Consider the following 25986-nt stretch of genomic DNA (forward strand, 5'->3'; position numbering starts at 1 on the left):
GTTGTAAAATTAACTAAATAGTGTAGCGGCAGGAACAATGATATATAAAGGTGAATAAGTTGATGAAGTTTGTGGCTGATCAGAGGACAGCTTAGGACTATAGGCCGTATTTCAAGTGGCATAGAAGGCTTCATAGCGCCTCTTCCTTGGCGACGTACTTTTGTTTACTACATCTTAACATTGTCTTGTATGTTATATCGTTTTATCATCGGCATAGTTTGCATCAGTAACATACACGAGAATACCGAGATGCAATGAGCGAAATAAGTTGGTAAGGAAAAGACTAAATCAGGCCACTTACGATGCCATTCTAAACGACTTTATTCACTTTGGGGCAGATCTTTTTTTAGCGAAGAGAATGACCCCTCCCCCCTTCTCTCTCTCTCTCTCTCCAAATTTGGGAAAGTCTCTGCTGCGTGAAGTGGTTCGGAGGTAGCCAGGGCGCTCACCAACACAATTTGTAAACTCTGTTCTGTTGCTTATATTTTTGATGGTATGGCAGGCTTCGTAGCACCTCCTCGTTAGTTATTTATTTTAAAATGTTCCACTTTAATATTATCTTGTGTAATAAGCGAAAAACGGAATATTTTTGGTGTGATTACGAGATGGTTTTTCTCCCTTATGTGGCAAGTCTGCGTAGTTACTGTGCTTATATATATATATATATATATATATATATATATATATATATATATATATATATATATATATATATATAATAAGCGAGATATTTAGTGAGAACTTACGAAAATTGCAAGGAAGTCGTTGTGCGCTTGGCATGTTTAGCGCTGAGTGTAGCGCTTGTGATTTTGCTCCTGTAGGTTATGTCCATAGCACAATACAGTGCAACATGGGTCCATAAACCTGAAAATAAATGAATAACTTTTTGTGTATTTGTGTTATAAAACATGGAAGTCACCTCCCAATATTCGTCCTGCACATAGCACGGCGGTCTCTCTCATCCATATCTCGATCTTGTCAGGGTGACCCACCCCCAAAACACCTCTTCACTCGCTGTCCCTCCGGCCGTGGACCGTCTATGAACCTCCAGGTATTTTCAAAAGTTAACGGAAAGACCAGTTTGTGACAAAATCTTAAATATGTTAGTCAATTGTAAGTGGAGTGGAGGAGCTAGTGAAACATCGCATTTTTCCTGTAGTTGAGGCTCCAGCAACGTTAGCAATTATGTATATATATATATATATATATATATATATATATATATATATATATATATATATATATATATATATATATATATAAGTTAGTGGTAAGTACGCAGGCTAAATACAGAAATATTTAAATGATGACGTGGTCAACAGAATGTTTCAGAAATGAAATTATTTTTGGTGGTAAATTGTTAAACTATTATGCATTATTCATGATTGTAGGTACAGTACATTGATATCGAGAGTATTTAAACAGATAAATGTCATTTGGTTATCGCAAGTCACATACTAACACGCCGCCATTGGAATCCAAGAGGAGGCCTTATGTTTTATCCATGGAACGCTGAGAGGGACATCGGATGGCTTCCTGGAGCTTTAATGATCTGAACTACGGACCTACCATTGGGACACTACGAAAGAGAGGAGAGTTGGGAAATGTTTGTATAATCAGGCAGTGGAGCCACATGGTTATATCAGTGCTTCCACATGAAGGTGTCCCTCTCCAGCGCCACAATTGGTCGATAACCGATGCCATCTCATGTTAACCCTTGAATCCCATGACAAATTTTCTTAGTCTTCAGACGATTTTGTTCAGCTCAGGGTGGACTTTTCAATTTCTAGTGGACAGATCGCGTTAATAAACTCCTTCGCATCCTTCCCAAGTAATCGGTGGAGACAGCAATAATATAATATGGAATAGGTTTATGCTAAAGAGGTTATAGGATGTGTAAGATACCAGGCCATATGTGAGGTCAATATTGTAATGGCTTTAAGGCGTCGATAATTTGTATTTGATACGGCAGTAACCTCCCTTCTCTCTCTCTCTCTCTCTCTCTCTCTCTCATTATGACTAAGAAGGTAGATGCATCTTTCTTCCTTGATTTAGTCAATAAAACTGAGGTCATGGGTGTTGTGGTAAGGTAAGGCAAAGTTTGCCCTAAAGTGTATCAAATTCTGCGGAATTAGCAAGAATAAAATGGAAAACAACTTATAAAAGACTACATTGAAAGCATTGTTAAACCTTCACTCCAATGGCGAATTTATATTTATTCTTGCTAAATACCAGATGGTTTTATTCAGCTTTAGGGAGAAATTTGGATTTAAGGGGTTAATGAAGGCCATGTCTGACGTATCCATTTCGTACAATCTCTCCTAAGATGAATGAAATCGTCTGGAAATATATCTGTCATCCCATCCGTTTTAGTCCATTAGAAGCGTAGGGTCTAAGTTGCTCAATCTTTCCATTTAATGCAGGGATGACCGGTGTCTCGTCTCTGAGTGGCATTACTCGTATGTGAGCAATCAACTCCAACCCATCCTCGAATAACCCTTATTGCCTCATCCGTCTGCTTAGAGTGCCAGGGAAGATTCTCAGGCCGTAGTTTATAGGTGAACATGTACCGAGTTGTACCTTCTATATCGTCTTAGATTCAGTGATTTTTTTTTTTTTTTTTTTTTGAAGCATTTTCATAATCAACTCATTTTCAATCTTTGGTAGAAACATAATTGACATCAGAGAATATAAATATTTTTGGTGAATATTTTCTGAAAGTAATAGAGTTTTTTTAAATATTCAGAAAAAAGTAGTGATCTTGTGTATTTCTATAAATGCATCTAACAACGCAGCAGATAAGCCTGTTGAGTAAGTTTATATCTGTTATGGTAGGTGTTTTTAGGTCGGCTTCCCATCCTAACAACACCTAAGGTTTAGCTGGGTTCCCTTTCTAGACCGGAGCTAAGATACGTTGTGAGAGGAGCAGGAAAAAAAAAAAAAACTCTGAACAACTACCTTACACGTATATTACCAAATTCTCTAATATAGGACAGACAGACAATCTCACAGGACTCTATACAAAAGTCAAGACTTGGACTGGCAGATAGACTACAGGTATCACGCAGGATACCGGAGTCTCGAGAATGGAGGACAGACACTGTACTTAAGTGGAGATGGAATTACACTTTGTTCTCGGGCTGCATATACTTCACAGTTATTATTTTCATGTCCCGTGTTACACTAAGTGGTTAGGCACTGTTACTAGAGTTTGTGTCCCGTTTCACACTTAGTGGAGTTAGGATAATTAGGCACTGTCACTACTAAACACTGGCTGTCAGTTCTTTCTGTCACTCCACGGGCACTTGAATCCCAGTCACGGTAGGTGTGTGGGGCAAGGGAGCGGGCCGACTGGGGGGGGGGGGCCGCGACTCACAAGTGTCGGCCCAGCGTCGGTAGAGTCCCTTCAGGCGTCCTCTTGTCTAGGGGCCACGGGACTGCGCGGAGGGGTGTCGTCCTCCGTTCTGGGCTGTGGTCGGCCGTGGTGAAAGGCCTCGCACTGGCAGGGGCTGGGCACAGGGGTTTGGCTCTCAGGACTGAGGCCAAACAACCTCTGCTCCTCCTTGGGACTGGCGGGGTCGCACCCCAGGGTACCAGGGGCATTGTTGAGAGCCCGTCTACTGCGGTCTCACCCCCGTTGCTTCGCTGTCAGGGTAGGGCTGCAGCATTGCCTATGGCATAAGTCCGACAGGCGTTGGTCTCCCTCTGGTGCCGGCTGGATGGAGTGCAACCCCGGGGATAACACAGGGCGTCTCCACCAGTCCTCTATAAGGAGATTCTCCTTCTGAGGGCTGCCTCAGTCTGGAGAGTTGGAGGTGGGACCTACTCTGCCGCTGGTGGGGCAGCTCGAGCAGGGGTCACCCTCGGGTTGTGAAGTCACAGGGGATGAGAGACTTTTATGGTGTCACTCCCTGGCATGGTTACAGGCTGTCACCGAGGTCCCTTGGGCAACAGGAGGAGGCAGCTACAGGCCATCCCTTTCCCGTCAATTGCTGGGGCCTGACTTCCTGACGGGACTGCAGACGAAGTGCGGTTACCGGTTATCACCTGCCTATGGGAGGAGCTACTGGCCATCGCTGAAATCGTGTACGAGGGGCGACGTGTAGGCGAGAGGCAGCTACAGGCCATCCCCTGTCTACTGGTGTGGCTGCCGGCTATCACCAGTGTCGTGCCTCTCAAGGCAACTGCAGAAGGAAAGAGGGAGTTCCTTTCTCTCCCCACCTGTGGCTGCCGGCTGTCACGGGTTCTGCAGAGGGGGTAGGCAGCACTACGAGGTGCTACAGGCCGTCTCTTTATGTGCATGGCTACCGGCCATCGCTTGTATGTAGCCGTCTCTTTATGTGCGCAGCTACCGGCCGTTGCTTGTATGTGGCCGCCTCTTTATGTGCGTGGCTACCGGCCATCACTTGTATGTACGGATACCAGCCATCACTACTGCATGGCTGCAGACCATTGCTTGTGCATGGCTACAGGCCGTTGGTTTTATTCACCGGCTACAGGCTATCTTTTAGTTGTGTGACTACCGGCCGTTACTGGGGTTGCTGCCTGGAGCTAAGTTGGTAGCTCCACCCTGATCCTGGCGAGGGTTGGCTCGGTTGGAGGGTGATGTACTCGGACTGAGATGTTCATGCTGGGTACACTCCGTGGAATAGGGGTGCGCGACCATATTGGACGTATGCCCATAACGCACGGACTTCGCAGGCACCCTACCTATCCCCCGCTGTCGCCTCCTGGGGGTGCTGTGATGCCCTCGGTTGCCACGGCTGCTATTTCAGTATCCAAGCTTTGTAAATTCACCACAAAACTTGCCCTACAGCTAATTTTTTCTGCAAGAATATGTAAACTGCGAGAAATCGAGGCTAAAAATATAAGCACAGAAAACCTTTGTTTTTCTGAAACTATTGGGAATAATTGTAGCAAATTTGGACAGCTTCAATGTGAGCCCTAAACAGTGAATTTCTCCAAGCTATACACTCTTTCTCTCTCTCTCTCTCTCTCTCTCTCTCTCTCTCTCTCTCAGCCAGTGAGCACTGAGGATATCCATCAGAGTCAGCCAATCACTGAACAGAGTATTCACATTCTCTGAACACTAAGCATTAGAGAAGACTGCTGTACGTGAGGTTTTGAACAGCATGGAGGTAAATTAACCCCATAGGATGTTGAAATAAATAGCATAGATCTAGGCTAACCTCAATGGATATTAATGGACCTGAACTGGTATAACTACATCTGAACTGGTATAACTGCACCTGAACTGGTATAACTGCACTTGAACTGGTATAACTACATCTGAACTGGTATAACTGCACCTGAACTGGTGTAACTGCACCTGAACTGGTAAAACTGCACCTGAACTGGTATAACTGCACCTGAACTGGTATAACTGCACCTGAACTGGTATAACTGCACCTGAGCTGGTATAACTGCACCTGAACTGGTATAACTGCACCTGAACTGGTATAACTGCACCTGAACTGGTATAACCGCACCTGAACTGGTATAACTGCACCTGAACTGGTATAACCGCACCTGAGCTGGTATAACTGCACCTGAACTGGTATAACTGCACCTGAGCTGGTATAACTGCACCTGAACTGGTATAACTGCATCTGAACTGGTATAACTGCACCTGAACTGGTATAACTGCACCTGAACTGGTATAACTGCATCTGAACTGGTATAACTGCACCTGAACTGGTATAACTGCACCTGAACTGGTATAACTGTACCTGACCTGGTATAACTGCACCTGAACTGGTATAATTGGGCCTGACCTGGTACAAATGCACTTGACCTGGTATAAATGGACCTGACCTGGTATAAATGGACCAGACCTGACTTTACTGGACCTGAACAGACCTGACTGGGTCCAGGCAGGATATGACGGCCTGGAAAAAGACTGAACCGGTCCTGAATGGTCCTAACTTGATCTGGCCGGACCGAAGTGGATGTAAAAGGCCTGACTGCATTTGAAGTAGCATTGATGGACCTGACTGGACCTTACTGGATCTGGACTGGACCTTACTGGACCTTATTGGAGATGGACTGGACCTAACTGGACCTCATTGGATCTGACTGGGCCTTACTGGACCTGACTGGATCTGGACTGGACCTGACTGGACCTGACTGGACCTTATTGGATCTCGACTGGACCTGACTGGACCTTATTGGATCTGGACTGGGCCTGACTGGACCTTACTGTACCTGAGTGAACTTTACTGGACCGGACGACCTTACATTATCTGAGTGGACCCAACTGGCCGGAAATGGTGCTGAGCTCAGCTGACTGGAGCGGCTGGGATGTAAAGGGAATTATGGACCGAGAGTGACCCTACTGGTTGCAAATGGTGCTGAACTGAACTAAAGTGAGCTGAGTGGACGGGATGGATCTACGAGTATGTTGGTATTGTTGTCACGTATCCCCAGGCTCAGCTGAAAGGGAACCCGCTGGATGGCACACTGACATCGCTCTTCTGCCTTCCACCATCGTCCTTTCGGGGAATAGGGAAGGAAAAGGGGCGTTTGTATAACCAGGCACCTACGCTACATGTTATATCGGCGCCACCACAGGAAGGCGTCCCTCTCAGCACCCGATGGATTGAATAGGACCTAGCTGATCCGAAGCTGTTCCGAACTGCTGGAATGAAAAATCTAGAAAGAGCAGAATAGTTCTATGCCAACTTCGACGAATGTGGTGGGACGTGAATGGCCTAAGTTACAAGAGTGGAAGTGAAGTGGCCAAAATAGACTTAATTATATTGTACATAAGCTAATATAACTGGACCTAAACTGACTACAAAGGTCTGAATTAATCTGACTTGTGACGGCCGAGAATGAAGGAAGAAGGGTAGAGAGGGAAGAGGAGGGAAAGGGAGAGGAACAGGGATAAGGAATGAAAAAAGTCAAGGGAAGGGAGAGTGAAGGGAGGCAGTGAGAGGGGAGATGGGGGAAAGGAAGGAAGCGAGGGTCATTCTACGGGTGAGTGAGGGTCGTGTGGAAGCATCTCTCTTCTTCCCTCCACCCTTTCCTTCCATTCTCTCCTTGTCTTCATCATTTACTTAACTCTCATTTTTCTAGAGACAACTGCGTATTTTATTCTAACTATACTCCGTTTAACTTGGCCTAAAACTATGATTTCCATCTTGAGTGCTGGGTTGTTACAATATATTAACACTAGAATATGACGCCTATGATGAAGTGCTATGGAAAGCGCGTAAAACAGTAGCATTGTCTTTTTCTGTCACCGAGCTACGTGAAATAATCTGCAAAAGGATGAAAATCTGATCCAGGTTAACCCCCTCGAGCTTTTTTATTTATTTATTTTTTTTTTCGCTACCTTCACCTGATTTTATTCAATTTAGGAACGATTTTATTTGTTTTGTTTTTTTATGAAAGGTTAGTGAAAACTGCATTTAACCTCTCCAGTTAGGGATGCCTTTCCTAATCTGTACAAAGTCGACTGGAAACTGCAAGAATTAATGAAAGAACTCCATCGGATTGAGGCAGACCAACTGTTACACTAGATGACTCAGAGCAGCGAAGTGCTTATCAGCCATTAGTTAACCCTTTAGAGTGTAGAGCCTCACTTTATACAGCATTAATTCTGGTTCCCGCCGAGCAGTTCTATTCAATAGAGAGAGAGAGAGAGAAAAAAAAAAAAAACACACAAACTTCTGAAGAGCTAATTTCATTTCCTAAGTTACTCTTCCATCCTTCGTTTTCTTTCTTCTCCCTCTTGCTTTCCCTACATTTATTTCCTTCTCTCTTCTTTTCTCCCTTCGGCACATTGTTCCCTCCCCATTCCTCCTTCCTCCCCTCCTCCCTTATCTTTTAATATTTTTTTCTCTTCCCTCTTTCTCTGACTTGCTCTTTCTTCCCTTCCATCCCCTCCACCATTCTTCCAAACACACTCTCCTTCACCCTCCTGGAGTAATGTAAACTATGAACGAAAGAAAAAAGAAAGATAATGAAGAAAAACTGCAGAGAGAGAGAGAGAGAGAGTATGGGGAAGGGAGGATGGAAGAGAGGGAGAGAGGTGAGGAAAAGAGGGAGGGAAGAGGTGATGGAGGTGATTTAGAGGAGGGAAAGAAGGGAGGGCCTGTCTGAGGTCAGTCATCAGGTTGTCAGTTTCACTCCATCATACTTCCTTCCCTCTCCCTCCTTCTTTCTTTTTCTTTCTCTCCCTTCCCTGTTTCTCTCTCCCTTTTCTTTTTTCTGCCTTCTCCTACTACATCCATCCCTCCTCTACCCCTTCCTGTCTCCTATTAACCACTGCTTCTTCCCTCACGTTCTTTATTCTTTCTTCCTCCTGTCTGTTCTCCACCCTTTCTCCTTTTAACCTTTCCTCCTTCCGCCTCTTTCTCCTTCGTCCCCGTTTTCTTCCTTTTTCCTCCTATCTCTTCTCTCCCTTTTCTTTTTCTTCCTCCTCCCTTCCCTCCTTCTTCGTCCACCTCCACTCATTTCATCTCCTTCTTGCCTTCCCTTCATCCTTCCCTCATTTTTCTCCCACATCCTTCCTCCTCCTACCCTCCTTCCTCAGGCTCTCCCTCTTTCTCCCTCCCTCACCTCATTTCTTCCTTTTCCTTCCTACTTCCTCCTCATCCTCCCCTCTTCTACCTCTCCTTCTTCTTCTTCTTCCTTCCTGCTTCTTCCAGACGTCTTCATTTGTACCCTTCCCTTCGCCTCTCCATCTTTCTCCCATCGTATCCTTCTACCAATTGGCACTTCATTCTTTCCATCCCTCCTCCTTTCTCTTCCTTTCTGCTCCCTTCTCTTCCCCTCTTCCTCCCTTCTTTTCCCCTCCTCCTCTCTCCCGCCTATTGTTCTCTTGTTCATCCGTCATCCTTTTTGCTTTCCCCTTAGCTTTTGTCTCCTTCCTCCCTCTTCCCCTTGCATTGTGGTTTTCCCTCTTCTCCCTCTTGTTTCTCCTCCCCTCTTTTCCTTTCCCTCTTCTTCCCCCAATCTCCTTTTCTCTTAATTCCACTTCATTGCTCCTTTTCTCACGCTGTCTATCTCTTATCTTCCGTCACACCAAGCGTCCTCGTCCTCCTCTTTCCTTTCATTCTTTACTCCCTTTCAGTCTTCATTTTTCATTTTCATTTTACTCTTTCTGTCTCTGTCTGTCTTTCTTTCTGTCTGTTTGTCTGTCTGTCTGTTTGTCTATCTATCTGTCTGTCTCTCTCGTTATCTATCTATCTATCTATCTATATCTGTCTTTATATCTATCTATTTCCTTCTTTCCTCGTACCCCTATCATATGTCTGTGTGGAATGGGAGCGGGGTGAATAAATACTGAAACAGAACTGGTGTAATGAAAGCCTCCCAGGAATGGAGGTATGGTGTGATGACTTTGTGAGAGCAGAAAATTGCATGAGTGTGAAGGTGTGACATGCAATTGATCAGGTGTGACTCCCCTGTGTAGTAGGTGGGGGGGCGCTCACCATCCACTCACTCGATGTAGTGCTGCTCTGAGGTGTCTGCCCTTTCCTCTCCTCCATCCTTCTTTCCTTCCATCCTCTTCTGTCTGTCTGTCCTTTATTCTTTCCTCATCGTTCTGCCTACGAGTGACTTTACACTCCCTCTTCTGTCTTTCTTTCCTTCATTCTTTCCTCTTCGTTCTACCTGTGGGTGGCTTTACACTGAGTGACAAGCCAAATGGTTTCCTGTACACCAGGAAACTAGTTACTACGCTGAGTGGTAACCATATAACCAAATTATGACGCCTGGTGGTTTAGTGGGTAATTATGGCGCTCCAATCGGATTGAGCCTATATAGGTTTATATCCAAGAGATGGTTGGGGTTTATTGCTCACGTAATGCCACTCAGGGTTTAGTGCTGCTGGTCACTCTCATCTTAAATGTCATGACCAACCTGCCTAGCCACGGGCTCCTACGCTCCTCATGGGGAAACGTAGGACTGGATGATGGATAGATGGATGGAGTTCTTGCGTTCGGGGTGAAGGAGTATTAGTAGATATGTTGATGAATGATAAATGCAGGATGGGTGTAAGCGAGTCGCACATTAATTCAGGACGCATGTATGTAAAGGTTCAGTTTCAGATGATGAAAATGGAGTAGCTTTGGTGTCTGCATGAGCATCTTGGGGTGACATGCATAGAAGAGGATAGATATTGTTGTCTTTTAACAACAGACTGTCTCCGGTGAAATGGTACGTAACATGTATACACTGCATGCTAAAATGAGAATAGCATTCACATACTCGTACATAAATGGAGATATGTTGAGAAAGATAGCATCATTCATCAAACCAACCCTGGAGTATGCATCAATAATCTGAAATCCTTATCTTAAAAACATATAGATAAGATTAGAAAAGTACAAAGGACAGCTACAAGATGGGTATCAAGCTGAAGGGATCTAAGCTACGAAGAACGACTAGAAAAAATGAATCTACCAACACTACAAGAGAGAAGGAAAAGAGGAGACATGATTATGCTATATAAATGCATCTCAGTGAAAGAGATAATAGACATAAATGAATATATAACCTATGGGGAAGCATCAGCAAGAGGACACTGCAAAAAACTACATTAAAAAAAAAAAAAAAAAAAAGAGCCGATAAAGACGTAAGGAAATTCAGTTTTCCAAATAGGGCAATTGATCAGTGGAATGCACTACCAAATGAAATAGTGTGTGCCAAAACTATAAATTAATTTTAAGGATATGCATGATAAAAATGGTTTAATACACAGGACAGTACAAGCCTGACTCATTCATGTAAGGATGCAATTAGGTAAGAACAATTAAACACACACACACACACCGCTCGCTGGTGCAGTGGTAACGTTCCCGCTTGCCAACTGGTGGACGGGAGTTCGCGCCTCGCTCAGGTTGCGAAAAGTTTCACTGACGAAGTGGGTGGTTACTGTCCCCCTTGAGCAAGGGGACGGGTGTGTGCGTGTGTGAAGGTCACAACCTTGCCCTTAGATCGGACTATATGAGCTCTCAGCTTCCTTCCGGGAGGGTAAAAGCTGACAATCACGACCATCAAGTGATCCTGACCGACCCGGTGAATTACACACACACACACACACATCCCATACCCCTTTAACCCGATGACTTATTGCACATGATGTTTTGCTATTACCACACCATTTAACCGACCTTGCAGCAAAGGCGTATATTGAACTTATTTTTGTTCACTCGGAACAGAAACGTCTCCCCTGGACTTGATAAAATCGTCTGAAGATCAGGAAAATACGTCCTGGGAATCAGGGGCTTAACAGGCGATGGTATCGGTGATCGACCATTTGTGGTGCTGGAGAGGGACGCCTTCATGTGGTAGCACTGAAAAAATAAATAAAATGGTTCCAGTGCCAAAATATAAATTCATCAACTTCCTTTCCCTGTTACCCGAAAAGTGGAGGATGTCACCAGGAGGAGGGAATCCTCAGCCTGCATTCCACAAGGTTCAGGTTTCGGATGAACCTAGAGCTATAGTTACTGCAGAACCAGAGGCCCCAGGGCTTGTAGGGTCCCGAGGCTAAGCTGCAGTCGTCCAGATGATTTAAGCGCCTATCATCCGTGTCCATCAACGTTCCATAAATGGAAAAACATATAATCACCTGGTTTCTAACTAATGCATGTATCTTTAAAAACACTACAATCATACTCTTATCTGTACTATCATGTAAGCACCTAAAAATTTTATCTACTTCGTCAAGAAGGTAATCCTAGAGACAATTTTTTTCTTTTAATACCTGGTTTCTCTGCGTACTTGCCGGGATTTTGTATTCGCCAACTAGCTCTAAGACATTGGTATATAAGACGATTCTACAATAATTGGATAAAATTTTAATAAATGTTAAATTATTCACATCATTAAGCCAAAGAAATAGGACAGCCTATAACTGCTGGCTTCTTGTAATCTGACAGAACTGGCCTACTCGCAGCCTCAATAGAGTCGTGTTTTCATGAAATTCATGAGCGTTAGATATGAGGAAGAAATCTCCCTGGTTAATAATTAAATCAATCTCCAGTCTAAATACTTTCCCATCAGCCAACTTGAGAGGGGTTATCAATCTTTGTCAGGTGAAACCAACCACTTACCCAGGGGCCAAAAGCCACTTCTTCTAGTCAACCAGACATGGTCTATAATAAAAGACTGTGGCAAACTATTTTAATCCTTGGACCATCAGGAACAGTATGTAACTGTGCAACCATGGAAACCAGCTACAATAAGATTGGAATCCAAAACAGTGTTAAGAAACGGGATTTGCCAGTTAGGTAGTCAGGAATTAGTTTCTCAGTGTTTCTGGTATTTTACTAGTGTGTTGTGGGGACGGCTCAGTCGGTGTTATCATTATGGACCCTGCATCATTTATTCATTTACCTTTCTCACTACTAGAATCATGCCCGTACTAACTGACTGAGCCGTTCCCTCAGTACATTAGATATTGCTACATGAGGTTATAGCGAAGCACGATATACGGGCAATCACGTAGTTATTCGCACTTCCAGACTATTTTAAGTAGTTTTGGAGAGAATTTTTTGAAATAGAAGGCCGAGAAATTCCCAAACCCTCATAACGCGCCTCCGTAATGAAGGATTAATAACATCAGCACGACTGTAAAATGAAGATCCCCTTAATGAGAAGGTCCCTTAGCCGTTTTCAGCTCAGCTTATTGCCAAGTGTAGTCAGATTGGAGGATTGATCTCACTAGTAGCCAAGAAGACTCATTGCTACCAAAGTATTAATGTTCATCTAATATCATGCAACCACGATTGAGTATTCAAGTTGTGAGAGGCGAGCAATACTCTCAGGTTAAAGTAAACAGAGTTTAGGTCCTGATATTGTGCTTAGGAGAGTAACCTAGAAATGAAGGGGTTGAAGAAGGACCCATCTCCCTCTTGCAGTTGGAAAAGTTTCCCCAAAGCAGAATAAAATCGTCTGGTGGCACGAGGAATATAAATCATCAGAATGAAGTTGTTAACACTGCAGGCAGACAATTAATCACTGTAGCTTTGACGAGCAGGGGGTGTGAAAACATCACACAAATGACTGATTACCATTAACATCAGCTGCTTAATAGTCTGAACTGTACTTTGTACTATTATCAGCTAAAACTGAAATGGATAATGTTTATTCATTGTCTCAAACTGTTATGACTGCAGACAATGTATTAAGTAGCATTTACATAGCAAATTAATAATTGAAATTTCATTGATTGGACCGTGATTTTGCTATCATGTTAATGTTTATCGTTTAGCCGAGTAAGTTGCCGTGGAAATCATTTGCTAAATGTCGTGAAATAATTCCAGTCAAATAACCAGTTACTGATGTCAATGATCATCATCATCATCATCATCATCATCATCATCCGGACCTCCTTTTCCACCCAAGGGCAGGATGAGGAGTAGCAATGTCCAGACAGCCCAAAATTACCCAATCCAATGTGCCACGCTTCCATTCACTCATCATTCAAGCCCCCGGAATCCTGGCTATATCGGATACGCCAAAAACATTCACCACGTTCTGTAGCTTCACATATCGTATCCGACAGAGTCAGTCCAGACGCTGCCACGTTAAAAAGGGGTGCCAAAAATCCCTGATCATGCACATCTCACAAAATAAATCCAGCCAGTTCTATCTCCTGTCAGTTCCCTAGCCTCACCGACTTCCAAACCTCTCTTCCTCACACATTCATCCACCATATCTCTCTACCTTCTCCTTGGCTTACCTCGCCTCCTCCCTCCTTCGAATTCGCTCAGATATACCTTCTTCACCACTCTGTTGTTATCCATTCTCTCCACATGACCGTACCATCTCAGTACACTCTCTTCAATTCTGGTGTCCACCGACTTCCTCACTCCGCATCTTTCACGAATCACATTATTTCGTATCCTATCCACCCTCTGTACTCCACATACATTCCTCAGCAGTCCCATCTCCACTGCTCTTACTCTTGACTTTTCATTTTCATGCCACACCATGGTCTCACATCCATATGTTAAAGTTGGCACTAACACTCCTTCATGTAAGCCTCGTGCAGCTGCAACACTCAAGCCTCTGTTTCTTATCAAGACCTTCATTGCACCAGCTACATTTCTTTCTTGTGTCACTCTGCTTTCAACTTCTTTTGCATATTTTCCTCTCTTTTCTATCACTGTACCCAGGTATTTGAACTCTCTCACCAATTCCAGTCTCTCTCCATTCACTGTTACATTGCACTGGGAGTCACCTTCTCTCCCAATAACCATCACTTTACTCTTTTCTACATTTACTTTCAAGGAACGACGCTTACAGACATCAGCAAAACTCTGCACTAGCCTCCCAACTTCTTGTCCGGTATTTGCAAGCAGTATTGCATCATCAGCATACAACAAATTTGAGATATTCCATCCATCACCATTCATTGCCAATGCCATCCCTCTCACCATTACTCGTGTTTTCACTTCTCTCATCACCCCATCCATATATACATTGAACAACCATGGGGACATCACACAACCTTGTCGCACGCCCACACTGATTGTGAACCATTCACTTAGATGTCCATTAACCCTGACACATGTCAATGATATGGTCATAAAATTCCATTACCCCCTTAAAAAATTATGTCTGTGATTAAAGTACCATTATTACCTTCAGCGAATTATGTTTTGAGAATAAAGGGCCTGCCTTCTTAATAAACCCGACGTCTGTTATTATGTCAGCTATTGTTATATGCATTCCATTATGTTAATTACGCACTGCATTGTATTTTGTCATTCGAATAATTTCCCTGGAGGCATTTGGACATTGTGGCCACTCTGTACAGTGGCAGAACATGAAAAACGACCGTCTATTGCCTTTTCTCTCTATGAAATCTACGTTAGTTAAAAGGCTCATCATGTGTCCATTGATCAACAATACCATTGTAGCAATATTCAACTGAAAGACTGTTATTAAGACAGGAGTAAGCATCTGCGCCAACACCCCAAGAACTATGTGCAACTGCTTTTAAAAGATCCTTTACACTGCTTCGAAAGTGCCAACATTTGACTGACACTTTCGTTGGCAAATCAGCAGCATTTAAATGAGATGGTCATCAGCTTCACTTTCGAGGAACTCAGGCAATTTAATGAACTGACAGGCCCATTCCGTAGATAAAGTGATTATTATCCACAGTTTGAATATGCAGGACGTGTAAACCTTCTACAGTCAGGGACATAAGTTGTAGCTCCACCAGTTCATTCACTGGTTTCTGGTGGTTAACCTTGCAAAGCTGAGACAGGTTTAATGAGTTTCTTTTCTGCCCATAAATGACACATATGATAAGTCAGTTTTAGTGAGTTTCTGTTCATAGATGATTCGCTTTAATATGAACAGTCAGCTTTAGTGAGTTTTTTTTTTTTTTTTTTTTTTTTACAGATGATTGTTTAATATGGTAAGTCAGCTTTAGTGAGCTTCCTTTCTCCCCGTAGGTGATACTCTTTAGCTTAGTGAGTTTCTTTTCTGCTCATGGATGACACTTAAATGCGATGTCAGGTTTAGTGAATTTATTTTCTGCCATTGGACAAGACTCTTTAATATGATGTCAGGTTTAGTGAGCTTCTTTTCTGCACAAAGATGACACTCTAATATGAGTCAGGTTTAGTGAGTTTATTTTTTCTGTCCATAAATGACTCTCTTTGATATGATGAGTTTGAGTAAGTTTCTTTTCTGCTCGTAGAAGAATGATGTTTAGTTAATTCTTTTTCTGCCCTTAATTAGCTTTCTCTTCAATGATGAGTAATTTTTTCTGATGTTCTTCTCTGCCACATGTGATTGATATGAGGCTTCCTGGAAAAGAGATATGTCATATGTGTAAAGTAGACGCTATAGAATATTAAAGGAACTAATTGTATGACCCCGACTGTACCCAAAGAGTGTAATATCCGTGTGTTTCAATATGGCGAACATGCAAGGCTGTAAGCCATGCGATATGGTAATTAGCGAGGAATTTCCTATAACGTTATAGCCGGGAGAGGGGTCAGCATTCTCGCCACATACCAGCCATAAGCACACACTCATGCACGCTCACACAGGGTTGGCGAGATCAAACACGATACTGCATATTACCACCCTTTCATAATATGAACCTAGTAATTCCAGTGAACATGGGTTTTGATAACATCTTAAGCTGACTTCTGACTTGACAAAATATAATGATGTTCTTCCCTTCTGCCTTTTTCTGTGAAAAACTTACTAACTGCAGCTACCATTATTATTTTTTTTTAATGAAAAGGGTAATATTGTGGATTAACCGATGTCCTCGCCGTCGCCTTTTTTTTTTTTTTTTCTTAGTCCACTTTAACAGAGAGCATCTTATAAGCTATGAAAATAAAGTGTCGGAAGACATGTCTTGGCCAAATGTAAGCTGATAAGTTGAAAAAGTAAGTAAAATGAGTTGAAAATATGATTTACTACTACCAGTGCACAAACACTGTGTTATGATGTTTGTGTAAAGTACAAAAGCTCGCCACTACTGCAGCTGCACTAACAAAAACAGAAAATGATGATACATTTCAGTGTAGCAGCTTTTATTCTCAGTAAATTATGTTTGCAGCAAAAAAAAAAAAAATCTTAAATATGACTATAGACTCTAGAGAGTTTGTTTTGGCCGAACTGATGTAGTAAGCACTGTTTATCTACCTAGCAAAGCATTGTTTTTTTTTTTTTTATGCTAGGAAGAAGGAACCAAAGGCCACGAGCCCGCAATAACTGTTCCTTGCAAGAGAAAAACAAAATACAAGAGAGAGCCAAATTCAAGCTCCGATCATTTCCAGATGCCTGGACACACTGCGTTTGAAAGACTGGAGATCATAGCTAGCAGGAAATACAGACAGAGGGAGACAATTCCAGAGTTGACCTGTTGCATAAATGAAGGACTGGGAGTAACGGTTAACTCTTGCTTTAGAGAGGTGGACAGAAAAAGGATGAGAGTTTGATACTAGACGGGTGCTACGCGCCCGTCGTAGAGGTGGAGAAATGCATGCAGACAGTTCAGAGAAGCAGTGACCATTGAAGTCGCGATAGAAAAGATATAGAGATGCAGCGGTGTGGCGAAGAGACAGAGGTTGAAGGGAGCCAGTACGAGGAGGAGAGTTAATGAGACGAAAAGCCTTTGACTCCACCCTATTGAGAAGTGCTGCATGTGGGGAGGCTCCTCACACATGAGAGTTGTACTCTACACAGGGGCGAATAAAACCCGTGTATAAAGTCAACAACTGTGCAGGGGTAAAGAAGGTACGGAGTCTGCTTAGCACAAATCTCTTGGAAGCAGATTTCACAAGAGATGTAATATGATCTTCCCAAGATAACTCCCGAGTACACCAAGCATGTTCAAGGATGATGCGGGATTAACCCGCGGCGTCCCGTCGACGTTCTTTAACGTCCACACGTTTTGTCACTGCCAATCCCGTCGACGTACATAAACGCGAAAAAATTGCAAGGTCCCTAATTTGCACAATTTTCAATTTTCGTGAGTCATTTTTGGTACATATACACGTGACACCTTCCTCAACAAGATGCCAGGCAGGGACAATGCCTTACCCAGCATGACCTCCTCCCCCCCCTGCATGCCATTGTCTCAGCAATTCACCTGTTATCAGTGACCTGGCCAGTATAGCCATGTCATGCCATGGTACGAAATTCAGGGCCAGAGTGATTCCCCAATCAATGACAATGTGGAGGACAAACTCTACATAGCATTAGAGGAAGAAACAGTTAGAAATGATGATCAGGTAATGTGGCAAAAAAAGGTCAGGTATTAGTGAGTGAAACAATGCTTATAATGCATATATTACTGCTTGAAAACCAATATACTCTTGTACTACATATAAATTCGTACCAAGTAAATAAATAAATACCATTTATAAGTGGTGTGAAATAGTTATCCTCCCATAGAACTCGTTTTCTTTGGTGCCAGCCTGATAGAAAACCCAGTAAGGTAAGGAGGTACTCCTACCTGTAATGAGTATTTTAAACCTCAGATGAGCGATTTCTCTATGAATTTTCGATGTTTCTCACCAAAAGCGAAGGTTTGAGCAAAAAAAAAATTTTTCCTAAAATGGTCGGGATTGGGGGGAGTCGGTGGTGGAAAAGTGGTCGGGATGGGGCGGGTTAAGCTGAGTATTATTAAACATTAGTGGGTACACCTGTGGAAGATTTTGTCAGGTTGATAAGCATAAGAACTGTCTTTGATGCATTAAAAACGACAAGATTATTTTTACCCTAGTCAGAGATACGAGCCAAGTCAGACATTAAGTGTGCCATAGCCTCATCCCTTGTTTGGTGAAGTAACTGCTGAGATGGACGTTGCGGGAATCGAACGGAAAGGAGAAGGGTGGATTTATCAGCGTACGAGTGGATAGGGTTAGATGTAAAGTCATAAGAAAAGTATCGTTACCCCAGGAATGTTCGATGCTAAACAAACGTTAGCTGGGCTATGTGGGCGGGTCCTTGCTGCTCGCCCCTCCCCTATCAAGTGTTACCATATCTCAATCCCATTACAAGAGTTGGAATCATGAACAAGAATGAGCCATATGACGGGGAAATATATTGGACGTGTTTGCGTTACCCTGAGCGCCCCGCCGGGGATTAACAATGAAACTTGGCATGTTTATTATTTTCCTACTATTCAACACATAATCTATAGAATACAACAAATTATTTTGGAGGGTACTAAACTATAGGCATTGACTTTTTTTTTTTTTTATTGTCTAGCAGGGGTGCACGAGTTCATTTGTTTGCTTTAGATGGGTGGTTAAATGCTTCAGATGGATGCTTCAGACGTCTAGAGGCTGTTTCGGGAGCAGGGGGTGGGTATACAAAATATTAAAGCAATGAGACTGAACATGTATTATTATTTTCCTTGTACTCAACATTTATTATATGTAGAAAGCAATACTTATCATTATTTCACTGAAATTTACTAACTTGGCTTGTATCGGCTGAAGTACTAGCATACGTCTGGCATGGGTGCACATACTCATTGCCCGTCTGCATGTGTGCTGCCGACTTCAGACCATTCCGTTATAATTTTATTTAATGAATTCGGTGCAGGGTAATAAAACGTATTGTCTCTATGCACAGAGGCTAAACGATCTAATTAGCTTTTATTACCTCTAGCACAAATTCTAATATTTGTGCCTCACATAACCAACAATGACGGGTTTCCGGTACAAACTTTCCTGTCCCATCATTCCACAACACTTCATCGTTGTGTGATAGTGCATGGCTCTGAAGGGTAACGGTGGTTTTCCTTATGACTGAACAACTTAGAAGGTCATTCATGCATAATAGGAAGAGAGTTGGTGATAGGACAGAGCCCTGAGGAACACCACTGTTGACAGATCTAGGAGAGGAATGATGGCCGTCTACAACAGAGGCTATAGAACGACCAGAAAGGAAGCTAGAGATGAAGGCACAGATAGAAGGATAGAAACCGTAAGAGGGCAGTTTGGAAATTAAAGATTTATGCCAGACTCGATCGAAAGCCTTTGAGATGTCAAGTGCAATGGCAAAGCTTTCGCTACAGTCCCGAAAGGAGGATGACCAGGAGTTTGAAAGGTGAGAAGATCGCCAGTGGAGCGTCCCTGAAGGAACCCATACTGGCAATCAGAAAGAAGGTTGTGATAGGAAAGATGCTTTAAAATTTCCCTATTAAGAACTGACTCGGGAACTTTTGAGATACAGGATGTTAAAGCTAGAGGGTTGGGAATGGTCACCCTTCTTTGTGACAGGCTGAATAAGAGCAAACTTCCAGCAAGAAGGAAAGGTACAAGTTGACAGACAAAGGCGAAACAATTTACCTAGGCAGGGTGTAAGCACAGAAGCACAGTTCTTGAGGGCAACAGGAGGGACTCCATCAGGCCCATATACCTTCTTAGTATTGAGGCCTGTGATGGTAGAAAATGCATCAGCTGAAGAAATTTTAATGTCAGCCATGAGGAAGTCAGAAGCGGGCAGTGATGGAGGAACAGCACCGGAATCTTTTAAGGTGGAATTGGAGGAGAAAGTCTGAGCGAAGAGATCTGAGTAGAAAAGAGGAGGGAAGGATGATGAGGTAAAGTTGTTAGAAAGGTTTTTGGCAAGGTGCCAGAAGGAGCGGGAAGAATTTGAGTTGGAGAGTTGAGAGCATTTAGTGCGGATGAAATTATTTTTAGCAGAGCGAAGAACAGACTTAGCACTATTCCGGGCAGAAACATATAAAATGTGATTCAGGGGTGGGTTGGCTCTGGTACCTTTTATAGGCCCTCTCCTTGTTGCGGAAAGCATTAGAACAAGCGTGATTAATCCAAGGCTTTCTTGCATTAGTCAAAGAATATGAGAAAGGAATGTATGCTTCCATGCCTGAGAGAATAACCTCCGTAATGCGCAAGGCACACTCAGATGGCTCTCAGCCATAGAAGCAATAATCATTCTTGGGAAAATCAAAGAAGTACTGCCTGAGGGCCCCCCAGCCCGCAGCTCCAAAGTGACACAGACGACGTTTCTTTGGAGGGTCCACAGGCTGTACCAGAGCGATAGGACAGGTTAAGGTAATAAGGTTGTGATCGGAGGAGCCCAACCTATAGAAAAGATTAACAGTGCAAGCCGAAGGATTAGTTGTAAGGAAGAGATCAAGTATGTTTGAGCACTTTCCAAGGCGGTCAGGGATACGGGTAGGGTGCTGTACAAGCTGCTCTCAGCCATTAAGGATAGGAAAGATGTAGGCTTGATCACCAGGTGGATCAGTCAAAGGAGAGGAGAGCCAAAGGTTGTGGTGAACATTGAAATCTCCTAGAATGGAGATTTCTGAGAAAGGAGAAATGGATAGAACGTGTTCCATCGTAGAAGTAAGATAGTCGAAGAATTTCTGATAGTCAGTAGAATTAGGGGATAAGTAAACAGCGGAGATATATTTAGTCAGAGAATGACAGGAGAGCCGAAGCCAGAGTTTAGAGAATTCAGAAGAATCGAGTTCAGGAACACGAGAGCAAGATAAGTCGTTGCTTATACTGTATATACACAACAGCCACCTTTGGCGCTGAAATTAGTATAGAGAAAGTAGGAGGATACAGAAAAGGGTTTCCTGTCAATTGCCTCAGACAGCTGAGTCTCTGTCAGGAATAGAAGGTGAGGTTTAGAGGATGAGAGGTGGTGCTCAACAGAGCGAAAGTTAGAGGAAAGGCCGCGAATGTTGCTGCAGAAATGAAGAAGAAGTGAGTCAGACAGTGGTTCCAGGCAGCTGGAGTCGTCACCGGGAGAGGGGCGGAAGGCGGGGGCATTCATGTCCCCCCCCCCCGGGGACTCCGAGGCTGTGTGATGAGAGGCAATAATTTGTTACTGAATTTTGGAAAAGGAAGTGTAGTGTGTACTGTGATGTATATTCGAATTTCCACTCAATTAACGCCGGCGTGCCGCAGAGATCAGTTCTGGTGCCAACCCTATTTCTGGTTCATATTAATGATCTCTCATCTATCACTCACAATCCCATTCACTCATATGCAGATGACTCAACACTACATAGTTCATTCACACCCAGATATCCATTTACAAAGTCTAATATCTCTACCTCTCAACTCAGTACAGCCATCTCCATAAATCAAGATCTATCTACAATCAGTGAATGGGGACAAAACAACCTTGTCTCTTTTAATGCTAGTAAAACAAAATATATACAGTTTACTAATAGACAGATATTACCAGATTCGTACATTACCTTCAGTGCTACTAATATTCCCATCTCCAAAAATATTGAAATTCTTGGTGTCTCACTTAACAGTGCCCTCAGCTGGACCTCTCATGTCAGATCACTTGCTAAAACCGCCTCAAAGAAACTTGGATTATTGTACAGAGTCCGTAACTTCTTCGCCGATGAGCAGTTAGCTATAATTTATAAGAGTCATGTGCGCTCTCAGCTTGAATATTGCTCACCCTTGTGGAATGGTTGTGGAGAGGTTGCATTAAGACAACTAGGCAAAATTCAGAATAAAGCTGTTAGAATCATTAACAACCCTGCCATTACATACAAACTACCTGCCCTGCAAGTAAGAAGGAATGTTGCCTCCCTTGCATTATTTTACAGATATTTTTTTGGCAAATGCTCAGACGAAGTTGCGTCCATGGTGCCACCTCTCCATGCCTTCCCTCGTGCTACACGGGCATCTGGTAGCGCTCATGACTGGAATGTCACTCAACCATATTGCAGAACTTCTGCCTATCAGAATTCTTTCATTCCCCGAGCTGCATCTCTCTGGAACTCGCTTCCCCAGACTTGTTTCCCTCCAAATTTCAACCTACAACTCTTCAAGTCTAACTGTTACAGATATTTTATGAACAGAGGACACCAGTAATCTGGTGTATGGATTTTTTTTTTTTTCCCCATTTGTTTTTCCTTCCTCCGTTCTGTTATTTAAAAAAAAAAAAAATGTAGTTTGGTGTTGATAGAGAGACTTGTATTGGGAAGCATGCTGGCCTATTATCTGTGTTACAAGCAATAGCCAATTACTTTCCATTCTATTTGGTATACGTTAGCTTAGGAAGTACTATGACCTAACCTAACCTGTTTCAAGCCTATTCTAACATAAATAACGTGATTGGCTGATACAGATCATATTATCCGGCAAAACACAACAGTATGGCGGCCCACCAAAATACCTGGTCAGGGATGTACTATTTCATCCAGAATTTCACTATTGTTTACATCCATTTGCGAGAATATTTCATAAAGGATAAAGTTAGTATAATGTGAGATATATCAATTGGCAAAAGGATATACCCAAAATCGATGATTGTCATAAAGCACATATTGATATGAAAAACTAGTACATACTGAACAAGCTGTGCTTTCTGTGTGTGTGTGTGTGTGTGTGTGTGTGTGTGTGTGTGTGTGTGTGTGTGTGTGTGTCTTGTTGCCCTATCATGGAAGGGGTGCATTTTGCCTGCTCGCTGTTTAACCGGTCCAATATTTTCCTTTCCAGTCATGTCCCACAAGTAGCAAGAAAATCGTTGGTGGTCGGTTTCCCTCCTCCTCCCACCTCACAATGGTTAGCGGCAGAGTCGCTGGAGCAACGGTGCTGTGGAAACACTGGATGGGACAGCAAAGCGCACAGCCTCCTGTGTTTTCTGTCATAATATAATTAGTAATAATGTGGTAGGTGGTGGCGACCATCATCCACTCACTTGATGTAGTGCTTCCTACTTCTTCCTTAGCCTTTATCATCCTTTTTCTGTGCCTGCCCTCCTCTCTTCCCATTTCTCTCATCTTTCCTGTCACTTCTTATTGCTTTTCTTTCCTTTACAGGTGGCTTTACACTGAGTGACAAGCCAAATGGTTTCCTGTAAACCAAGAAACTATTTACAGCGCTGGGTGGTAACCATATAACCACACCATACGGGTTGGTGGAGGGTTAGTGCCCCTCCCCGTAAAACAAATAACTCAAAGTCAATGGCCACCCCATACGGGATTATGGCGTCTGGCAATAGACAGATAGAGATAGATAATGTTCCGTAGAACTCTTAATTTTTTTATGGGATCCTCTCTATCTACCCTACATTATTTCATGTTCATTATATATATTAACCTCTCATAAATATTCTCAAGAATTCTAATTCCATATCAGTTATTATTATTTTTTTTTAAATGATGAAATCATACTTATAACAATATGTGGTTTCTCAGTTTCCTTTTATACACCATTATTCAGTGCATTAAAGTCGGCAACAATACTGAATAATTTTTTCTTTGAATTCCTATAATTTTATCAGCGCTGCATTCACATCTGCTCGTTTATATACAAACGCGCCTGTTGACTATATTACTTGTGTCGTGCAACAAAACTGTCACGGGATGTTAAGAAATAAGCAGATTGGACTGCTATTTAATGAAGGGTGGAGCTGAGGCAGGAATGTATACCCTGTCAAAAGAGATGATTTAGGATTATTTGTTTGAGTGCAGTGAAGATGCTTTTCAACATACACTCCAAGAATGAAAGTATATTGAGGGTAAAAACGGCGTGGCGGACGAAGAAATGAAAGGAATGAGCTGGAATTTTGGTGGAGGTGGAAAAATGCCATGAGAGTATATTCTTAGAAATGGAGTGCTGAAGGATTAATTCTCATAGTGCAGTGAATTCATACGTCAGTGTTCTCCTTCCCTCCCCCTCCTCCCTCCAGAAAAAGATCAGTAATAATAAAAGCAAGGCAATCTTCCGTTGCCATCACTTACTTGGAGTCTAGTCGCTATAGGAACGCCATCACGTGGTGGTGGTGATACAACCGATTGGCTCCTCTGCCTCGTTACACAAACGCCCCTCAACTCCCTTCCTATCCCTGCAAGGAGGATGGTGGACTGCCGGGCAAGGACAGCTTCAGCCACCAGTTCACTAGGGTCAGGTTTCTGATGAACCTGGAGCTACAATTACTACTAATGCATGCCTTCTTGCGACGTAGGTAATTAGTCCCTCACGATCTTCTTCATGTTTGAATTACAGCACATATAACATAGGTTGTGGTATCGATCAGCAATATCATAAACTGTCGTATAGTGCGTCACATAGCGCCAAGTATATGAGGGCAACATGAACTTTTCTGGTTCCTGTCCATGCTCTTGTGCAATAAAACTTTCAGATAAAACTTCACTGCACTGAAACCTTTATTCCTACAGTAACCGTTTTTACAAAGCAACCTCTCATCCAGCCCATCTCATCCATTTCGTTGTCCCCCTCGCTCATTTCCCCTCCTTCATTCACTTCATCACACCCATTAATTTGTCACCCACGCTCATTTCCTTCTCCCTTTGTAACATTAATAATTTCATTCTTGGAGGCCATCCTGAAATTCACTATCACTGCACTGAAACTCCTAATCCTACAACACCCATTTTCACTTCATACTCTTTTCTACCCTATAGTCCCACTGTCCACAACATTTCTGTCACTCCACCCGTTCTCTGGATTACATCGTCCATTACTTCATCCCACTTTGATGCTTTCATCGCGCCACGCAATGCTCGCCATCGACGAACGCAATTCCCCCGCCTCCCCATAACATATGGTTCTCATCCAGTTCGCTCTTCGCCGGCTACATTTTTCTTATCAGAAGCCTTGTGTAACGCAAGATGTTTTTGTCACCAGTGTAATGATCAGAATTTAGATACCTCCAGTGGAACGCCGAGAATTTTAGAGATCATAGAGAAATAGGGTAGCGAGATCTTATTTGAGAATTTATGGGAAACGTGGTAGCGTGATGTTATTTGAGAATATATGGCTTTATGAGAAATGGGGTAGCGTGATATTACTTGAGAGGGTGTGAGTAGTTACATAATAGCACACCTTGCGGGCCACTCAACCTCGTCTGTACCACTCCTTGGAGGATAGCAAAATTCAAACTCAAAATGAATTAACCTAAGATTTTCTAAGTATTAAGAACTGAGATACAGATTACTCTTCAAACTGTGAATTATACCAAGCAAAATATAATGAGGATATATATCATCAGAAATATGAATCTTCTCAAACTGAATATTCAAAGAATACTGTTACACTTTTCAGAAATATGAATCTTCACGAACTAAATAAATATTCAGTAATGAGGATTTATAGTCTAACTCCAGAAATATGTATCTTTACACACTAGATTAATATCCCAAGAATACTGATACGCATGGATACAGTCCCGTGGTCTCTGACGGACTCGTTGGGAAGGAACCTAAAGATATCACCAAAGAATTTTCTCTAAGACTAAATACACGATATTTTTTTTTTTTTACGTGTCCGACACTGGGCAAAGGCTTCAGGGCCTATTTCTTGAGGGCAGTGACCTACTCCAAGGCCCAGTAGTCCTCCTACTCCTCCACATGTCACCACTTCGGCGCTAACACCCACCATCCATATTGAATACATGCTAGGGCTGTCTCATACAGGACTGGTGTATTGGTATTAGCGGGGGTATTTTTGCGACATGTCGGCGGGTAATCTGTAGATCAGGAAAGTCTGCTTTTTACGATATTCAAATCCT

The sequence above is a fragment of the Coenobita brevimanus genome, chromosome 8, assembly GCF_032717465.1.
Source record: "Coenobita brevimanus isolate Jiangsu-jjx chromosome 8, ASM3271746v2, whole genome shotgun sequence".
In the NCBI taxonomy this organism is placed as follows: Eukaryota; Metazoa; Arthropoda; class Malacostraca; order Decapoda; family Coenobitidae; genus Coenobita; species Coenobita brevimanus.